Genomic DNA, 21,399 nt, shown 5'->3' on the forward strand with positions numbered 1-21,399 from the left:
GGTTTCTGGATCCTCTGACCTCATAACATGGAATTTGGAAAGGAAATATGGAGGAATATTCTTCATATGAACATTGATATCAATATCTTGAATGGGAAATCCAACAGAATCTTCTTCATTGTCATCATCTCCATCCATTTCTTCTACCTTCTCTACCACCTCTTCTTCTTCTTCCTACAAAAGTGGATGGTGATGTGGTTCTTACTGCACCATGTGATCAAGTGGGGGGTTGGTGTTGGAGAAGTATATTTTTTTTGTTTTTATTAAAAAAGAAAAATGAGAATGTTAATGCAATGCAATTTTCTATTCTTGAAATGAAAGATGCCCAATGCAATTTTTTTTATTTTTTTTCGCAGAAAGTAAAATAAATGAATAAACTACGGAACAAAACAATTCATACTTTGACACCTCCCTGATAACGACGCCAAAAATTGATGAGCCTTAGTATTGCAACAAGAACGTTGCAACTCCCAAGGCTACCAACTTAAATTATCAACCCGGGGTTCGTACAAACTTAATATGTGTCGGCACTATATGTGCAATATATAATGTGTCATTTTTTCGTTGATCTAATGTAATGTAGTGAATGTCATGAAATCAAAGCCTAAACTAATTACAGAAATGGAAATGTTTCTCTATTTGTAAGAAATGGAAATGTTACTCGCTCAAATGTAAACACTAATCCTAATTGTAGGAAGGTAAAGGATATGCCATTTGTAGGAATGAAAAGTACTTGTCTATTTTCATAATGCAAAACCTTGTGTTACTTGAAACAATGTCAACCATTAGTATAATTGTAGAATGTGAAAAGTTTACTTGAAAAGAAACTAATCCTATGCAAGAACAACAATTTGTAATTGAAACCCTAGGAGCATCAATATTTCAAAGAAATGAGCCTAATCTACTTTGTTGAACTAAAAAACCTAAGTGGTGTTTATTCTTCCCCAATAATGGATTTAGAGCCTAGGGGTCATTATTCAAGACTAAAAGACAAAAACAAAGCTTTCAGAGCAAATTTGGTCAAGTTTACACATGCTATAAGAGGTGCTACAAGAGACAATGTTTTGCTACAGGAGCGAGATAACATTCTGAATGCCCAAGTAACTCAAATGAAAATGGAATGGATTTTTTTTTTTGTTAAGTTGGATGTCTTTGGATTCCATTCCAATTGGAATCACTCCAAAATACCCTTGTTAACACGTGCTAAAAAATAGCAGAAAATTACTACTCTAAAAATTGAAAATTCAAGAACTAGTGAGCTAGTTAACCTACCAAATGCCAAACCTAATCAAGTGTAAATGCTATGGGGTGAATTTTTTTTGTTATTAAATTGAATTTTTTTATGATGCAATTCAAGTTTAATTAAATCAAATTAAGCCCATTAACACGTTCTAAAAAATATCAAAAACATACTACTATTTTACTACAAGGGATTTCCAGAAATTCTAGATTTGTGAACTAGTAGACCAATCCAAGTAGCTCAATGATGAATATGACTTTTCAAAGTTGTCCTAATGATGAATCATGCTTGTTAATATATATATAACCTTAAAAGAAACTAACTTCAATCATATAAAAGGAATCATTCTAAAGATAGACCTGGCTAAAGCTTTTGATCGAGTTAGATGGCTCTACATCAGGATGCTCCTTATCCATCTTGGCTTCCCACATGCTTTCGTCACCTAGATTATGGCATGCATCTCCACTCCAACTTTCAGTGTCCTTATCAATGTATCTGCCTCCCACTTTTTTCATGCTGAGCAAGGCCTCAGACAAGGTTGCCCCCTCTCTCCCTTACTCTTTCTGATTGTCATGGACGGGCTCAGCAGATTACTTGGCAAAGCTAAAAGAGATGGAAATTTTTGTGGCCTCAAGATAAATGATTTCTGCTATCTTACACATCTCCTATTTGTGGATGATGTTCTCATCTTCCTTGATGGGAGCATTAAATACTCTCTTACATTCTCAAAAATCCTTTCCCTATTCTCGAAGGCTACTGGCATGCAGGCTAATCAAGGGAAATCCACTATCACTTTAGCCCTCACTTCCATCCAGGAGTCTCGGTTTGCTCAGCACCACTTTCCTTATTGTATCATCCCCCTTGACTGTGGATTCAAATATCTGGGATTTTGGATAAAGCCCCTCAGTCAAAAAATAGCAGACTGGGTCTGGCTAGTTACCAAGCTGGAAAAAAATCTTTCAATTTGGAGTCACAGATACTTATCCAAAGAAGGCCGATTGGTGCTCATCAAATATGTTCTTGAGGCCACCCCTATTTTCTAGATGGCACTGGCTTGTATTCCCAGGAATATTCTCGCCTGTCTCCAACAACATTGTAGCAGATACCTCTGGAATGGTCAACAAGATAAAAAGATGTTTGCTTGTGTCAGCTAGACCAAGATTGCTTTGCCCAAAAAATGGGGAGGTTGGGGACTCAAAGACCTAGCTTTATTTGCACAAGCCCTGGCTACAAAAATGGGCTAGATATTATTGACCGGGCAGAATCTATGGACCACTATCTCCTATTACAAGTACATTTGGCCTCTCCCAATCCTGGATTGGGTTCACATGCCTAGCTGGCCAAGAACAGGTATATCTTCTGTCTGGAAGGCTCTACTGCATTCCCTACCTAGCATCAGGAACAATCTAGTCTAGAGAATTAATGATGGATCTAAAGCTCGCATAGGATTGGATCCCTGGACTGGGGGAGGAGGAAGATTCCAGCTACCGAGAGATCTCATCCAACACCTTAATTCACATGATATAAAGGTATTGTCACACATAGCTGATCAGATGAATACCACCATTTTCTCTCAAGGATGGAAATCTGCCCAATAGCTCGATATTCCTCCACATTGGCACCGGGAGTGGCAAGATTACATAAATGCTCTAAGTGAATCTGACATCAGGATAAAGGAAGGACCAGATGGACTTGTTTGGTTCCTAGCAAAGAATGGTAGTTATACCCCAAAGGCCGGCTATCTCAACCTTATATTGTACAAACAGCTTGAGCAGACATCAGTATGGTGGAAGAGCATCTGGAAGCTTGGTTCGCCCCCGAGAACAAGATTGTTCTTTTGGTGTGTACTCAGGAACAAATTCCCCACGGAGGAATCACTGTCACACCGCTCTTTCCATGGCCCTTGGTGTGTTTTATGCAAAAAATCCACTGAATCGACTGAACACTTATTCCTACAATGTGAAACTCAGAGAAATCTCTGGTAGATTATCTCCTCCTCGATTCATTTGTCTGGGAATTGGGAGGGTGAAAATATCTGCCGAGCTTAGGAAAATTGGAGCAATTTGCATTGTGGCACAAAACAATTATGCCTTCCCCTTCTCATCTGCTGGCATATCTGGCTGGCCTGAAACCGAATCATCTTTGATGACAGAGCTGCTAGGTGGCAGCATATTTCGGCCTAGATTATAACAAATTTCCACGATTTTCCTGGGCCCAACAGACCTAGGCCTAGAATACAACATGCCCCTACTCCTATAGATAAAAACTCTCCCTGGGCTTTTTTTGATGGTGCTGCACAGCACCATGGATGTGGCGGATTCATTTTATATCTCACTGAACAACACTATTATAAGATCAAGATGGGGCTTGGCAATGGGACAAATAATTTAGTAGAAATTATTACAATCCGTCATCTGCTGCATTTTTCACTTGGTCATAATTGCATGGATCTAAACATATATGGAGACTCAAAAATCATAGTAAATTGGTTCAATAATATTACTGTTTGTCATACACACACTCTCAGTAATACTTTGGATGAAGTGAACTTGTTCAAAGCTCAGTTTAATTCTATTTCATGTCAACATATTTATAGGGACCATAACTGCAGTGCTGACAGGCTTTCCAAGGAGGCCACGTTACTTCCCTAAGGAGAGTGGATGATTTAGGAGCAAAGACGCACAAATGAGTACCGCTACTATCATAGGCCATACAATGATCAGACTTATCACAGGGCAGATAGTCCCTAATTTTTGAGTTTTTTTTTGTAATTTCTAAGGGATATGCACAGACTTATCTATTGTATATATATTATCAGTTTTTATTTCTTGTTTTTATATCAGAAACATACAGAAAGGACATCACCCTGCATGGTGTATGTTAATTATTGTAGATAGCAGCCATGTTTATAACTTTATATTGACAATAACTGAGCACCATGCGTGGTGATGGATGATATATGCATCATATTTTTGACAAAGTTGAGCACCATTTTTTATTATGGCCACTGAGATGGCCAAGGGCCAAACACAACATATGTTGAAAAGCATCTACAACATGTAATTTTTCAATCATAATGAAAGATTACGATTTTTCCAAAGGAAAAAAAACTCACTTCAATCATTTAACCAATGTAACATACAAAAAAAGAAGCATGAAGAGTAAATGCAAAAAATAAGAGATGCAAGTGAAAAAGACATCCAAAGGACATTAAGAAATTGTACAAGAGGGCTCTGAGGCTTCTTGGATGGCCAAGCTGAAGGAAAATCATAGTTGTAAGAAGGAAACCAAAATTTAGAAGCTAAAAATGGTACCAAACTTCATTATTTGAATCAATCCAAGCACATCCCTTCTAGAAATGAAAGTGGAGCTGCTAGATAACAAGTTTTCTCCACAAGAAGACTAAGAAATGCACGCCTCTAGAGGAAAAATTGAATTGGTACTTATATAATTGATGGGAAATCATTTTCCTTGAAAGGGGAAAGCTTTCCCCTCCAAAATCCCGCAAATAGTGGATCTTGTTCCCAACACTAGGAATCAACATTAAATGACATGGAACACATTCCTATATTTTCTCAATCATTGGAGCTCCAGAATTTGCCAATAATTTCACGATATTTTGTTCATTTATTATCCAATATTGATCCTCCTGTAGTAGGGAGAAAGTCCCTATGTTATCTCATCTTCCAAATCTTCATAATATGCACAATATTCTCACAATATTCTACAGAAATAAATAATATTAGACACATAATATGAAATTATCTCTAAACCTACCTAAGAACATATTAAAGCTAAAAAAACATTATTAAGTGTAGAAGGAGAGATTTAATATATCCTTTATGTGCCTAATAAAGGTTAGATGGGCCTTAATTTGTGTCTAATTTGGAGGCCCATCATACCCCCCTACTGAAATTGTTGCTCATCCTCTGAGCAACCTATTCATCCTCCTTGCCCTGTGGTTCTTCATGTATGTTGGCATATTTCATTCTTTGTTTTTTGGTCCATGTGTTTCTCCTCCTATAGCTCTTCTTGCTAAACTTCTATTTGCATTTATTCCCCTATATTAGTTTCCCATGGAACTTCTAATGTAGGTTTAGGTGGCTTCTTTTTCTCAAGTGATTCTTCAATTGTAATGGTTTCTATTTATGAGGGAAACACCTTGCTTTTGGTTTGTCTTCTTGGTATTCCTCTCACACTTCTCCTTTTGAAAAGGAGTATTTATTGGCATCCATTACCTCATTACTAATTTCATTCTCATTGAATTCCGAACTTATTACTATTGATACAATTTCTTGTCCATGACACATCATACTATCCATCAAATCCTTATGAACACCCTTAACTAGCAATCTAAATTATCTTTGCTCATTAAATTTTGGAATTGAAAACACTTAACATATAGCTCTTTCTTCTTTCAGAGGGAGAAATGATTGCCAATAAACTAAATCAAAAGAAAGGAATGGTGTGATGAACAAACTAATGACTTAGATACCTTTCACCCTTAGAGAATTTATGTTGTCTGTAGCAAATCCCTTGCAGCTTTGTTATGTTTCTTTGTACCATGTAGCAATTAATTAATCATTATCCAACATCCTATTAGCGATTTTTTTCTCTTGTAGTCTTCTTTTAACTTCCTGTAGCAATTTTTCTATCCCATGTAGCAGCTTTGTTCCTTCTTGTAGCATGTTTGTCCTTCCTGTAATAAATATGGTCTTCTTGTAGTAGTTATGTTCCTCCTATAGCAGCTTTTTTTTCTCCTGTAGAAAAACCTGAATCTTGTAGTAGTTATTCCTTGCATGCCAAGAGGTGGTGGGTCCACCTTTTTATTATTTTATTTTTATTTTTCTATTGATTTTTTCATTATTTTTTATTTTCTTTTTTTTCAATTTTTTCTTTCTTTTTTTCATTGCATGCAAAATAAACTCAAAGTGCTTTGAGTTAACTGAGTTGGCCCTCACTTACCCCTTCACACTCCTTGTCCTCCATCACTACTAAATGATTACAACCCACTTTCTCAAGTCCTCTTCACTTTTGTCTTGTTCCTCTCCCACACATGTGGGTGTGTTGGTGGAAAGGTGAAGTTATCTGCTAGATAAGGCTGAGGTTGCTCTGCTACTCATTTTGGATATAAAAAAACATTTTCCTTCATACACTTGCAACATTTTTCAAGCTAAAATAAGTTCATAGGAATTTTTTAGAGGATTGCATACCTGAGCCTTACCCTGGGTGTGTTTTTGCAGGTGATGCTAGAGCCAAAGACTGTGTTGCAGGTGTTGCATGGTGGCCTAATTCATCATTGATGCTTGTTGTTAGAGGTTGCTTGCTGATGTGTTGATCCTTTGATTGTTCATGGTGGTTTAATTCATCTTTGATGCCTGTAGTTATAGGTTGCTTGTTGATGTGTTGATCCTTTGATTATTGCATGATAGATCTGGAAATGAATGAGGATTTTCTTGAGCAAATTTTGAGAGATCATTGCATTTGTATGTTGATTCAGGAATAATGGTTGATTTTTTGCCTCCTTGCAGTGTTATCTTCCCATGCTTGTTGCTTTGTGCATTGGCTTTGTTCTAGAAATATTTTTTGACATGTACTTCACTGATAGAGGCTTGTCAACATAGGTTTTTTTTATGGTGGATCAAAAGTTGTTGTTGGAGATGAACATTGACCTTTTAGTAATCGGCATAGGTCTTGTAGCTGCCCAAAATTTGAGGAAATGACTCTCCAATGTCTTCATGATGATTGGTTCTTCATTCTGGTGCTCTCAATTATGGTCTTGTAAGGTAATTGTAGGCTGCTACAGGAATGTATTTCTTCCTATAGCAGTCACAAAAACCCTTCTATAATAACAATATCCTTCATATAATGCTTCCAAAACGTTGATAATTGATGATCAATATATGGACAAGGATCAAAACCCTTGGTTGTGGTGAAATTAATGAAACAAGGGGTGAAAATGGGGATTTTTCATGGACAAAGATGAATTAATTTTTTGTATGGAGAAGAAAGTAAATGGTGTGGAGGATGGATGATGGAGGTGTGGTATACTTATTTATTCATTCCCCCAAGGAAAAAATAGGATCTAACCCCTCTCTCTATGCCGATCACACTCTTGTAGAAATTTTGGTCCCTCCTATAGCATTTTAGGGCAGTCTCATGTATCATAATTGTTTTATCCATATCTCTCAAATGATAGAATGGATCGACTTGAAATTTTTTGAGCATGTTTCCATAATCCTTATACACCTCCCACAAACACTCTTGGTATATGGATGCATGAATCTCTAGAAAATTTAAAAATGGTTGTAGGTGATGGAGGTTAATTTCTCAAAACGTGTGCCCTCGAATTCGCTGAAATTGCTTGAGAATGTTACCATCATCCATATGTAACTCCCCATGAAACATACCAACCAATGGATGCATTGTTTTCAAGATATGGTAAAAAAAAATTGCTATATGTATTTTGGCCTCTTGTAGCAAAACAGAACCCTTCTGTAGCATTTTAAGACAATGAGGAAAATGAATGGGAAAGGCTTAGAAATACTGGGTAGATGTTGGAGATGGATAGGGGTGATGGATTGACATGGCGTGGCCGTGTTGGAGCATCTGAGCAAAGAAGGAGAAAGCCTAAGTTTGACTTTATTTGACTAGGTTTTTTATCAATTTTTTTGTTTTTGGTGCTAACTTATTCTTTTTGCTTGCAAATGTTGGAGAGAACTTGCATTCATCATAGAGATATATGTGGGATTTTTTTCTCATTTTTATCTTTTAGGCCTACCAGCTGCTTCAATGAGGTTTTTAACTAATATGTCTGCCTAGACGTCTCAAAGGAGGTTTTTACCTAAGATCATGTGTTTTTCTTTTTTTCTCTTTTTCCAACCCATTGACCACCACATGGAGGTTTTTAATCAATGAGTCAATCTCAGGTGCCTCAAAGGAGGTTTTCACTTGAGATTTTATTTTTTTCTCTTATTTTTTCATTTTTTCAATTTTTTTCCTATCCTACTATACTTGAAAAAACAAAATTTCTTTCAAGTATAGGAATACTTCCAATAGAGACATGTGCACATCAATATGATAGATAGACTCATGTGTAGGCTTGAAATATCTGATTTGACATGTACCTGAATTTTAGAGACCAAATGCTTTGACTTTTATTGAAGAATCTAGGGCAATTAAGTTTATAGGATTCTTCTCATGATGATAATGATTTGTGAGGTAATTTTTACTCTTTCTTATAACAATGTAAACTTTGAAACGGGAACTATAAACTCAAAACGGGAACTCTGGCCGAAAAACCCCAAAAAAACATCAAAAACAGTGCTAAAAACGAAAAGTGTGTATACTGGAACGATGTTTTTTTTTTTAGGTGTCAATTTTGAACATGTTTTAAAAATGGCAGTGACTACGAAATTTACTACGAAATTTTCGTGCAAAATATAGCTTCAAAACGAAAGTGATGATACTGGAATAATGATTTTTTTTTTAGGGTCAATTTTCAAACTTTTTAAAAAACGCTAATAAAACCAATTTTTTATGTCTCAAACAAAGTTAATTTTTAAGGGAAAAAAACATTAATGTTTCTGGTAGAATATCATTTTTCTTTCCTAAGTATAAATTTAACATGTTTTCAACCACATCATGGTAGATACAAAAGAAATTGAAATTTTTTCAACTATAAAATTAAAAAACCATGACATTATGAACAAAGCATATCACTGAATGAAATCAAAAGTCTTTATTTGTATACTGAATAAAACAGACATTATATCTCTAATTTGATATTGCATTGTAGATATTTAAACAATAAAATTTATCATACTTAGGACATAATCCAACAACATAAAAATGCTTCATAACTTCTCATTTAACAACATATGGAAAACATTAATTTTATTTGAAGATATGATGCATACATCAGTTATATAATCTGTCTTAAACAATTATTCAAAATCACTCATATTTTCTTGCACACCATCACAATCCACATCTTCAGATGAGTGACTGGATGTTGACGAAGATGTTCCATATTCTTCTCTTTCATCAACTAGTGCCCCATCTGAGTCCACATGCATGCCCAACATTCCAGGTTTCAAAAGTCTTCTAGATCTACGACTGGTTTCAGCAGACTCCCATGTCAACACTATTCCTTCTGGTAACAACCTTTTCAGAATCTATGTCGTCTTGAAGCGAAGAGTTCCTCTCTTTGTTAAATTGAAGCCATAAACAAGTATGTCAACATCCTCCAATTGTAATATGTCTGTGCGGCGGCGATTTATATTTGTACCCTTTCTTTTTCTTTTTCCACCATTTTTTTTGTCAACTACCATCTCTGGCTTATACACACCATTGAATGGGTGTGTATTTTTGGGATACCAATGTACTTCAACACTTGTAACATCCTCATTTTCTGTAAAGACCTTTATAACTTTAGCAACCCAAAATGGATAGCCTTTGGGATCTCCATCTGCTAGCACTGCAATCATGCAACCCTCCTTAATATCATGTACTGAACCCCTATAAAGGTCTTCCATGGCTTCACGTTGTGCACGAGATCTTCTGGAACCAATATACATCTCTCTTTCCATTGCCTGTGAAGAATTAATAATACCTTGAGTTTGTTGTTGTTCAACAATGTTTACTTGCTCTTATTCATTCGACACATTTTGTGGCCAAATAAATGGATTTTTCAAAGTTATATCTTCATTGGTTGTTGTTGAAATGATATCACTTTGATTATTGAAAAATGACTCCCACCAAATTGAATCAGCAATGTCAAAGTACTCATATGTATATCTAATACATTTTTTAATTTCTTCTAGGCAATCAGAATAATTTATATGTCTATTCTGTCTGCGTGCATTCTGAACTTCACCAACTGATTGTAATAACAATATTTTTGATGCAAATATTGGATGATCTGGAATGAACTTCAAAAATTGCAAACCTAATGACGGTGCCCATTCTATAGTAGTTGAAAACTTCTTGCCCCATATTAGTGTTTTCCCATCAATTTTTTTTATACGAAATTGATGTTGGAAGCTAATATCATTAAGTTGTTCAATGCATTTCCCCTCACCATATAATCCTAGAATAAACCTTCGCATGTCAATAGTTTCTTACAACACTTCAAAAGCAGGCTCTGGCATGTATGATTTCTTAATACATTCAATTAGTGATGGCAAGCTCCCAGCTTCCTTCCTCCTCAATGTGACTGAAAAACGACTGAACATCTGATCAATATGGTCATGAGTGTGCCTAACAAGAAGGAAACCAACCTTTACCTTTTGAAAAATTCTCAATTCAACAAGCATGTTCAGATACCCAAAAACAACCTGATTTTTGTTTTCACGGCAAGTGTTGTCCAATTGTAGATACAAAACTTCAAGAAGATTACCAGACCAATGAGAAATCACATCATGAATTATGGTTATGGTCAGATTTGCATCATTATGAATATTTGGAGCTGTGAAGTACACCCTTAGCAACATTTTCCCATTGAAGACCATACAACCGACCAAGTAAAACTGAATAAAATTTTCCTCTTGTAGATTTTTGGGTGTGCGAATAAAATGTGGTAAAAGTGTTTTCTTCTGGTCCATACCATCAATTATCAAACCAAAATACTTATTTGGATTATCATAACACTTCTTTCAATGCTTGTACAACTTCTTCCTTTCATTTGTTTGTTGTTCGCGATGCTCCTGAAGTTCTTTGACAATTAAATCTACACAACATAAAATAAATTCATTAAGAAATATGTTTTCATAGTTGATGACTATACAATTTTAAAAGTAAAAGTTATGAACACTTACCTCTTTCTGAGCCTTCACATTTGTCCCTTTTTTATTTAAGAGAAGCACATGTACTGCAAATCCCCATCCTTGTCTTCTTAGGAATACAAACATTATTGAATTCTTTCTTCCATATCTTCACAAAATATTGATATGTAATAAATTGGCCCTGTCCCTCAGCACTTTCTGCATATTATTTGTATAAGTTGTAGATTTCTCGTCTTGAAAAATTATCTGGAATATGTATTGTCTCTATTTTGCATACACTCTCCATGCTTTGAAAAGAAATCTTTCATCCATGACATTGCAGTATTTGATAATGGCCCAAACTGTCTTTTATAACGTACTTCTGAATAAAATGTGGGATCATTTTCCAAATTTTCTTGAATTCTCGAGAGACGAAAATTCCCAATTAAATGAAACATTTTGAAAGCTTTTCTACACAATAATAAATTCCTAATATGATAATCATAACCTGACAATGTAGATTGCATGCAGCCAACTAAATATGAGTTTTTCATGCTTTTATTCATTGACAAATATCTCTTCCTGCTTTCTAATGCAAATGTGAAATCCATACGTTTCAAGCAATTTTTTTGGCAACATTCACTTGAAATGAGAGCGCTGATAGAACTTCTTCTCGTCAAATATTCTGCTCTACCCCTTGTATAACTAGAATAGTTTGGATTGATACGAAAAGGTCTGCTCCTACTCCTCGATACAATATTTCTTGGCAAAATCTCCATCATTGGATCATCATTTTTATAAGGATTTTCATCATCATTAAGAGGAATGTTATCCACACTATGATCAGCTCTGATTTTCAAATTTTGACTGAGAGGATACCCTTCATCTTCCCCTTCTTCAGTGCTACTGTCATGGTCCTTAGAATTCAGACTAAATGGAAAATCTGACTCGATGTTTAATGGATATTCTTCCTCATGTATATTGTCAGTGCTACTCTCATAGTCCATAGAATTAGGACTACGTTGAAAATGTGGTTGTTTACTTATTGAAGATGCTACATCCTGTCCTTTGTCACTGCTACCTTTATACTGATTAGAATTAGGACTAACTGCATCATCCTATTCTTCATTACTGCTGCTCTCATAGTCCTTAGAATCAGGACTAAGAGGACATTGTGATACTCCAATCTTTTGAAAATCATCATCCCGCGCTTCATCACTGCTGCTCTCATAGTCCTTAGAATCAGGACTAAGAGGACATTGTGATACTCCAAACTTTTGAAAATCATCATCCCGCGCTTCATCACTGCTGCTCTCATAGTCCTTAGAATCAGGACTAAGAGGACATTGTGATACTCCAATCTTTTGAAAATCATCATCCTGCGCTTCATCACCGCTGCTCTCATAGTCCTTAGAATTAGGACTAACTGGACACTGTGACACTCCATACTTTTGAAATTTATCATCATGCTCTTTATCACTGCTGCTCTCATAGTCCTTAGAATTAGGACTAAGTGGAAACTTTGACACTCCATTCTTTTGAAAATCATTATCACACTCATCATCACTGTTGCTCTCATAGTCCTTAGAATTAGGACTAAGTGGACACTTTGACACTCCATTTTTTTGAAATTCATTATCACACTTTTCATCACTACTGCTCTCATAGTCCTTAGAATTAGGACTAAGTGGACACCATGACACTCCATTATTTTGAAATTCTCCATCATGCACGTCAAAACTGCTGCTCTCATTGTCTTCAGAATTAGGACTAAGTGGACACCGTGACCCTCCCTTCTTTTGAACTTCACCATCACACTCTTCAAAACTGCTACTCTCATAGTCCTCAGAATTAGGACTAAGTGGACATCGTGACACTCCATTCTTTTGAACTTCACCATCATGCTCTTCATCACCGCTGCTTTCATAGTCCTTAGAATTTGGACTAAGTGGAATCTGTGACTCTTTATTAATTTGAAATTCTCCATCCCCTCTTTCATCAGTGTTGCTCTCGTAGTCTTTAGAATCGGGACTAAGTGGAAGAATTGACTTTCTATTCATAGTGGAAGAATTCCCGCTAAATTCATCAATATGAATAGAGTTGTTACGCGATGAAGATGTTGATGGTGTATAAATCGAAACTTCACCATCAGAACAATCCATCCCTTTCAAATAGAAGATGTTGAATGATACAAATGGAGTCTCCTAAGAATATTATATAGCTTAAAGAATGAAATATTCCCTCCAAAATTATTTCCTCCAAAAAATTTCGCGAAAATATTTCCCTCCAAAAATTTTCGCGAAATATTTCCCTCCAAAAGTTTGTTAGATTTATTTACCTTTATTATTTTATTCTACAATTCATTGAAAAACGTAAACTAAATTTTTTTATGAAATCAACCACTGAAATTCAAATTGTAAACTACAACTTCTATATTAATTATTCTAATAGTTAAAGTATATAATATTTACTAAACAACTAATTTTTTTTTTAAATTTTTAAAATATATTCTAAAACAAATTAATCCCACATTCAATCCATTGTAAAATAAATTTACAATATTCGCTCTATAATAATTTAAAACAAATTATCCCACATTAATCGTACATAAAAACATCTTCGTAATTTCACTTATATATTAAATTTCGTTATCACTATTACTTACCTCACATCCAGGTTTTCTGAAGTTCGTTGAAAGACTTGTGAATTTGTGGAGCAGCTATATTGCTATCAACAACATATTCAACGAAGAATTATCGCAATTGAAAGGTAAGTTCAATTTTTTTTCAAAAATTTCATATTAAATTAATTTAACGAAGAAGATTTTTTTTTTTAAATTAATAATTTTTCCAAGCAAAAATAACAATTATGTCAATCATGAGCATGGTGGGCCCAATCAAACTCAATCACCCAATAACCGTGGGTAGGTCGTCGTCGTGCCCCCTTCCCCCAACCCATTACCGATCTTTCCCATTCACCCATGCCCTCTTCACCCTTCTACCCTACACATGCACTAGTCCTTGCCACCCCCAACTCACCCACCCATGCACCCTTTCCCCAAATCTTCATTCCCTACCCCACAACTCTCCTCCCCATAAGCCCACCCCCTAACTCCCATTCCCCTCCAATCTCAACTCCTCCCCCCCTTCCTTAACGCCGGCCCCATGGGCCCCACCTCCTAACTCCTTCCCCCTTTGTTTCCTTCCCCGTGCCCCCTCTCCCTCCACCCCCTTCCCTCGCCACCCGCACCCCCACACCCTAACTCTGACACTGTTGGCCGCCGCACCCCACACTATCCCCCATCCCCCCCGCGTCCGCCCACACCCCCCCCCCTCATGCCCCTGCCCCTACCCGCACCCCCACCCCTTCTGCCCGTACCCCTACCCCCCCCCCCTTATGCCCCTACCCCTACACCCTAACTGCGCCCTACCCCCTACCCTTACCCCGCACCCCTACCCTTACCCATCCCCACCCCTACACCCTACCCGCGCCCTACCCCCCTCTCCACCCTTACCCCCCCCCCATCCTCTACCCTTACCCATCCCCACCCCTACACCCTACCCCCCCCCCACCCTTACCCATCCCCCCCTACCCCTTACCCTTACCCCCTACCCCCCCTACCCGCGCCCTATCCCCCCCCCCATCCCCCCTACCCCCCCCATTCCCTCCCGCCCCCTCCCCACCGCGCCCACCCCTCCCCCTCCCCGGCCCCTCCGCCCACCCCACCCACCCCTCCCCCTCCCCGGCCCCTCCGCCCACCCCGCCCCCTCCCCGGCCCCTCCGCCCACCCCTCCCCCGGCCCCTCCCCCTCCCCCGGCCCCTCCGCCCACCCCTCCCCCACCCCGGCCCCTCCCCCTCCCCCGCCCACCCCTCCCCCTCCCCCGCCCCTCCCCGGCCCCTCCGCCCACCCCTCCCCCTCCCCCACCCCCTCCCCAGCCCCTCCGCCCACCCCGCCCCCTCCCCGGCCCCTCCGCCCACCTCGCCCACCCCTCCCCCGCCACCTCCCCGGCCCCTCCGCCCACCTCGCCCCCTCCCGTCCCACCCCTCCCCCTCTGCCCACCCCGCCCCCTCCCCAGCCCCCTCTGCGCGTGCAGCGCCACCCCCGGGCCGCCCCGCCGCTAGTCGGGTGGGGCAGGGCGGCCCAGGGGTGGCACTGCGTAGGCGGAGGGGGCCGGGGGGAGGGCGGGGTGGGCGGAGGGGGCCGGGGAGGGGGCGGGGTGGGCGGAGGGGTAGGGGTGGGCGGGGAGGGGGCGGGGTGGGCGGAGGGGCCGGGGAGGGGGCAGGGGAGGGGGAGGGGTGGGAGCGGTGGGTGGGGTGGGCGGAGGGGTGGGAGTGGTGGGCGGGGTGGGCGGAGGGGTCGGGGAGGGGGCGGCGGAGGGGGAGGGGTGGGAGCAGTGGGCGGGGTGGGCGGAGGGGCCGGGGAGGGGGCGGCGGAGGGGGAGGGTGGGAGGGTGGGCGGAGGGGGTGGGGGAGGGGGAGGGGTGGGCCGGGTAGGGGGCGGAGGGTGTGCGAGGTGGGGAGGGGGCGGGGGGGTAGGGCGCGGGTAGGGGGTAAGGGTAGGGGGGTGAGGGTAGGGCGTGGGTAGGGGGTAAGGGTAGGGGGGGGGGGGGGTAGTGGGGTGGGGGGGTAAGGGTAGGGCGCGGTTAGTGGGTAAGGGTGGGGGGGGGGATGGGTAAGGGTAGGGGGGTAGGGCGCGGGTAGGGTGTAGGGGGGGGGGATGGGGGGGGTAAGGATAGTGGGGGGGTAGGGGAGTAGGGCGCGGGTAGGGTGTAGGGAGGTGTAGGGGCAGAAGGGGGTGGGTAGGGGGATTGGAGGGGGGGGAGTGGGGGTAGGGGTAGGGGCAGAAGGTGGGGGGTTGGGGGGGGGGCGTAGGGGAAGGGGTAGGGCGCGGGGATGGGGTAGGGCATGGGGGTAGGGGTGGGGAAGGGTAGGGGTGGGCGGGGGATGGGGGGGGGGTAGCGGAAGGGGTAGGGCGCGGGGATGGGGCGGGGGATGGGGTAGGGCGCGGGGATGGGGCGGGGGATGGGGTAGGGCACGGGGGTAGGGGTGGGTGGGGGATGGGGAGGGGGCGCGCGGTGTGGGGAGCGGTGGGCGTAGTGGGGAGGGGCGGCCGCGGGGAGGGGTTGGGGGGTGTAGGGGGTTTGGGGGGATGGGGGGGGGGGGAGTTAGGGGGGGAGGGGGTTTTGGGGGCGGGGGGCGAGGGGGGATGGGGCGCGGGAGTGTGGGGGGACGGTAGGGGGTAGGGTGAGGGAAGGGGAGGGGGGGCCGGGGAGGGGGGTAAGCTTAGGGGGTTGTGGGGGGCGCGTGGGTAGGGGCTCGCCCATACTTGCCTAAATGTCTACTTAGCCTCATTATCCCTCACTTGACCTCCCACTTGCCCATCGACCCGCCTGCCCGTTAGAGGTGGATGGGCAATTCTGATTATACAAATAAAAAATTTATGGTATATTTTTGTTATTAATTTAAGTTAATATGTTTTTTTATTTACTAATTTATGTGTTTTTTTTTAGGAAAATGGCATCAAGGAAAATTTCTGTGAATCTTTCTGGACCAAAGAGTCTTAAAGGTGTATCTTCAAAAAACATTGATGAACGAACTCCACCTGAGCTCATGCCTACAAATATTTCAAGTGCTTCAAGTGATAAGAAGCTAATCTCAGATTGGAAAAGTTCAAAAGAGGTGAAATTTCCATCAAGAGTCTGGTATGTGAAAGAAAGAGAGAACACAACTGTGAATATATATCTATACATTGATATACCCCATAATAATGAAAATTTGGAGGTGATGGGAAGAGTCATAGATATGTGTTCGGTACCAAACACTGAAGTTGTTTACGTACTTATAAAAGCTCCCAAGTCACATGAAAGGATTAAATACCGGCTATCATATTCATTATATGACACGAGAGAGGTATCTACAAAGTTGTGTAAACAAATCGTAAATGAGATGACACAAAACATCGTAAGTATTGTTATTTGTATTTTTATTTTGCGTTTTGAAAGTGTCTCGCTATATTTTTTTAACTTTGTTTATATTAACATATGATATTTTTGTTTGGCAGAATTTTGTTGAAAGTTGTTCAATTAGGTTGGGAGGCATTCATTTCATAGAGCATGATATCATGAAAGTTGTCAGCCATTTTTACTCAGTGTCAGAAGAAGATATGGAAAACATGGAAAATGTAGTAATTGATGATGCTACAAAACTACATCCAAAGAGTCAGAAAAAAAGGCCTCTGGTGGATAAATCTAGCAAGGGTAAACAAGTTACTTTTGAGGACGATGAAGTTGAAATTGACAATGAAGCATATGTTGCCATTACTGAAGATGACATTGGAACTGAGGAAGGTCGTAAAAGACCAAAAGTAACAATGCCCAAGAATAGATCTCTTGAGAATGTTATGACAAAAAAAAGTAGATTTGAAGATCTTGAAGTAGTCATTACCAGCAGTCAAGAACCTAGTGAAACTTCAAAAGAAAGCAGAGAAATCGTTACACCAAGAGCTGATTTAGATGATGGCATAATCAAAACAAAACAAAATTCCATTCGACAGAATTTGACAAAGAGAAACTTAATTGATGGTGGTCGCACATTTCAGTTAAATGTCAGACAAACCTATTGTTAGGATATTCCGACACATAGGATATAGTTAAGTTCAACTTGGTCTAGCATAGAGTTAGGTTAGAGTTAGGTAAAGTGTGTTTCTTTACCGTTGTACATTTTGTAACTTACAATCCGATGGTCACGATATGTAGTGATCCGACGGTTCACTCTCACCTCGGTATTACCGACACTTGATCCGTGGCTTGACACCCGATTGGTCCATGAGTTCTATTTAAAGCGCATGGAGGGTCATTGTTCGGGTAATCCGTGCATGAGAGAAGCTTATGTAAATTTTCATTCTTTGATTAATAAATTGCCTGTAGTACCCACGTTGGGACAGGCCGTGGACTGTTTCCCTCCTTGCACTCTGAGGGTTTTAACCACGTCAAAAATACTGGTGTATTGATTTGAGATCTGGTTGTGAGCGGTGTCCTTTTGGTATTCTTTCTGTGGAACTTACCCTGTAAATTCCTACATGGTATCAGAGCTATTTGAGGGCCGCGTCCGTTGGTGATCCAAATCTGAAGCCGGTAGAACTGCATGCGGCTGTCGTTTCCTAGATCTGTTGTTTCTGACTGCTTTCGGGCCGAGAGGACTGCTCTGTTGCGTTCGGAGCATCTGTTCCAGTGAGGAACCCCTTTCGTTTCATGCGAAAAGGTTTCCGGTAGCCCTAGCTGCGTCATTTTTCAGATCGGGAGGTATACAGTTTTTTTTGCAGTTTACTGTTAATTTCTCTCTGCTTATTTCGGTCTCAGTTTATTTAGCATTTTTTTTAACCGGATCTATACCTTTCATTTCTGCGTATGCTCTTTGCCCTGCGACTCTGTGCGATCTGGGCAAATCAGAAACAGAAAGGAAGGATTTTTCTCATGCGTATGCTCTTTTCCCTGCACCTTAGTGTGATCTCGGAAAATCAGAAACATTGAGAAAAATATTTAGTTTTTCGGCTAAAGCTAACCTTGAGATTTTTTTTTTATTTTTTTTTAAATTTCTAGTTTTTTGGCTAAAGCTAACTTCGAGCCGCAAGGTTCGTTTTTCTTTGCATATTCGTGTTGGGTTTTGTGTTTTGTGTTTTGTAGGGAAAAAGAGCTTTCTCAAGGCAAGCACGCAAACCGAGCCCCCCCCCCCCCTCTCTCTCTCTCTCTCTCTCTCTCTCTCTCTCAAATTTTTTGTATAGATCAATTGGTTCAAAGCTATTTTTAGAGAGTAGAGGTCTTGGGTTCAAGTCTCCATTTTGTGGGGGCGGATTTTTTCATTCCCGCACATTCGCGCACTTTGCCGGCAACGTCAACAATTTTTTTTCAAAAAGCCATAACTTCTTCATCCGGAAGCCTTTTTCAGAGCCGTTTTTTTTAAAACCGCCTATTTTTTCGAGATCTATCCGTTGGTACACTTACTTTCAGCATCTTCAGCTTCAGTTTTTTTAAAAAAAATGGAAAGTCCATGCCAAGTCATTCTTGACAGCACTAACTACTTCCAATGGGTAGAATACATGGAAGATTTACTTAGAAGTAAAGGTCTCTTCAGAATAGCCACAAACCAAGAGAAGAAACCAACAGATGAAGACAAGGCGGCAAAATGGGAAAATAGACAAGATCAAGCACGTGGTTTGATAGGGATGTCTATTTCTCCTGATCTTAGATTCCACATTGCAGGACTTGAGACTCCTCATGAAGCATTAGAAAAACTTGCTAAAGTTTTTGGGATTAAAAATGAAATTAGAGCCCATCAACTTGAAAATGAGCTGCTTACTTTGGATCCTAATAATTTTTCTTGCATTGAAGATTTCTTGTCCAAATTCAAGACCCTTAGATATCTCTTGGAAGGTGTTAAAGTTAAGAAAGATGATGGTAACCTTATTTATTCCATCCTTACTAAGTTGGGACCAGCCTACTCTGTATTTGTTTCCACTTTCCATTCTACAAGGGAAGCTTTCATTTGTCAAGGACAAGACTACAAGGCCCCTTCCTTTGACTCCTTTTGTGATTCCTTAATAAGAGAACAAGAAAAACTCTTACACCTTGGTCTTCTTAATCTTGGAAACTCTTCCACGAAAGCGTTAGCCGCCCAGCAGCACCCAAATTCAAAGAATCCTAAGAAGTCATATCCTCAAAAGAATGGTCCTAAACCATCTCAGCCTCAAAATGAAAGATCATTTCAGCAAAATGATAAGACCAATAAAAACAAATGGAAGAAGACTGATAGACATTGTAACTTTTGTAATCGAGATGGCCACTTAGAATCTAAATGCTTTAAGAAGATGGAAGCCTTGGAAGCCGCAATGAAGAAACATAACATCCATCTGGAGCCTACTTCAACTTCAACTTCCGGAACGGCACTTTCTGCATGTCATCGTCAATCATCTCAGTCTGGTTATGCATTAAATGTATCTTCTTCTTCTTCTCATTCTCATGAGTGGCTCATTGATTCTGGAGCCTCTTGTCACATGGCCAAAAACCAAGCCATGTTTTCTTCTTTAAATGATTGTAACACCAAAAATATATATGTTGGTGATGATAGATCTCTTAATGTTGTAGGGACTGGAACTGTTCATCTAGACAATGGTCAGTTCAATGATGTATTATGTGTTCCAAACTTATCCTGCAACCTTCTATCTGTCTATCAGATAACTCATTCAGGTGAAGGTAAAATTGTTGAATTTTCACCTCATGATGTTGTAATCAAGGATCTAAAAGATCCTAAACAGATTCTAGCTACTGGTCTTGCTGATGATTCCAAAAGGTTGTATAAGTTTCACAACTTTGGGTCATCCCATCTTCCCTCAGTATTTGTTGCTCATAATGATGAAGTGAGCAAACTTTGGCATGAGCGGTTTGGTCACTTAAACTATCGCTCCCTTCAGCATCTATGTAAAGAAAATATGGTGACAGGTCTTCCTATGGTATCTTGCAAAGATGGTGTTTGTTCCGGATGTGTACTCGGAAAACATCATCGGGACAGTTTTGACAAACGTGCCTCTTGGCACGCCTCAGCCCCTTTACAGCTTGTGCACAGTGATTTATGTGGTCCTCTTCCTGTTGCTTCATTCTCTGGCTGCAAGTACTTCTTAACTTTCATTGATGATTTCTCCAGACGCACTTGGGTATACTTCTTAAAACTCAAGAGCGAAGTATTTACCACCTTTTTGGCCTTCAAAGCATTTGTTGAAAAACAATCTGGACATCAAATTCTTAAGCTAAGAACTGATAATGGTGGAGAATATGTTAAAAACACATTCATCAACTTTTGCACCGAAAATGGAATTCAAATGCAACATACTGTTCCATACACTCCACAACAAAATGGTGTAGCTGAAAGGAAAAATCGCACCTTAAAGGAAATGGCTAATTGTATGCTGCAATCTAAAGGACTCAGTCTTAGTTTTTGGGCCGAAGCAATTAATTGTGCAAATTATATAATCAATCGCACTCCTACTAAGGTTCTAGAGAATATCACTCCAGAAGAAGCTTGGAGTTCCATTAAACCAGATGTAAGTCACTTTCGTGTGTTTGGAAGTGAAGCATGGGCCCATATTCCAGATGAAAAGCATAAAGCTTTAGAACCTAAGAGTGAGAAATGTACTTTTGTTGGATATTCTGAAGATGTAAAAGGTTATAGACTTATTCCATTTAAGTCCAAAAATGTTATCATTAGAAGAGATGTAAAATTTGATGAAAATAAATCGGCCTGCGAGCCTAGTCCGGCGGATGTGCCACCTCTTCCTATCTCTTCTATCTTTGAAAACATTTCTTCTTCTGATGATGAAAGCGAGGATGATAATCCTCCCCCACC

This window comes from Pinus tabuliformis, chromosome 7 (assembly GCF_031772625.1).
Source record: "Pinus tabuliformis cultivar Carrire ecotype Pingquan chromosome 7, CPIR1, whole genome shotgun sequence".
Classification (NCBI taxonomy): Eukaryota; Viridiplantae; Streptophyta; class Pinopsida; order Pinales; family Pinaceae; genus Pinus; species Pinus tabuliformis.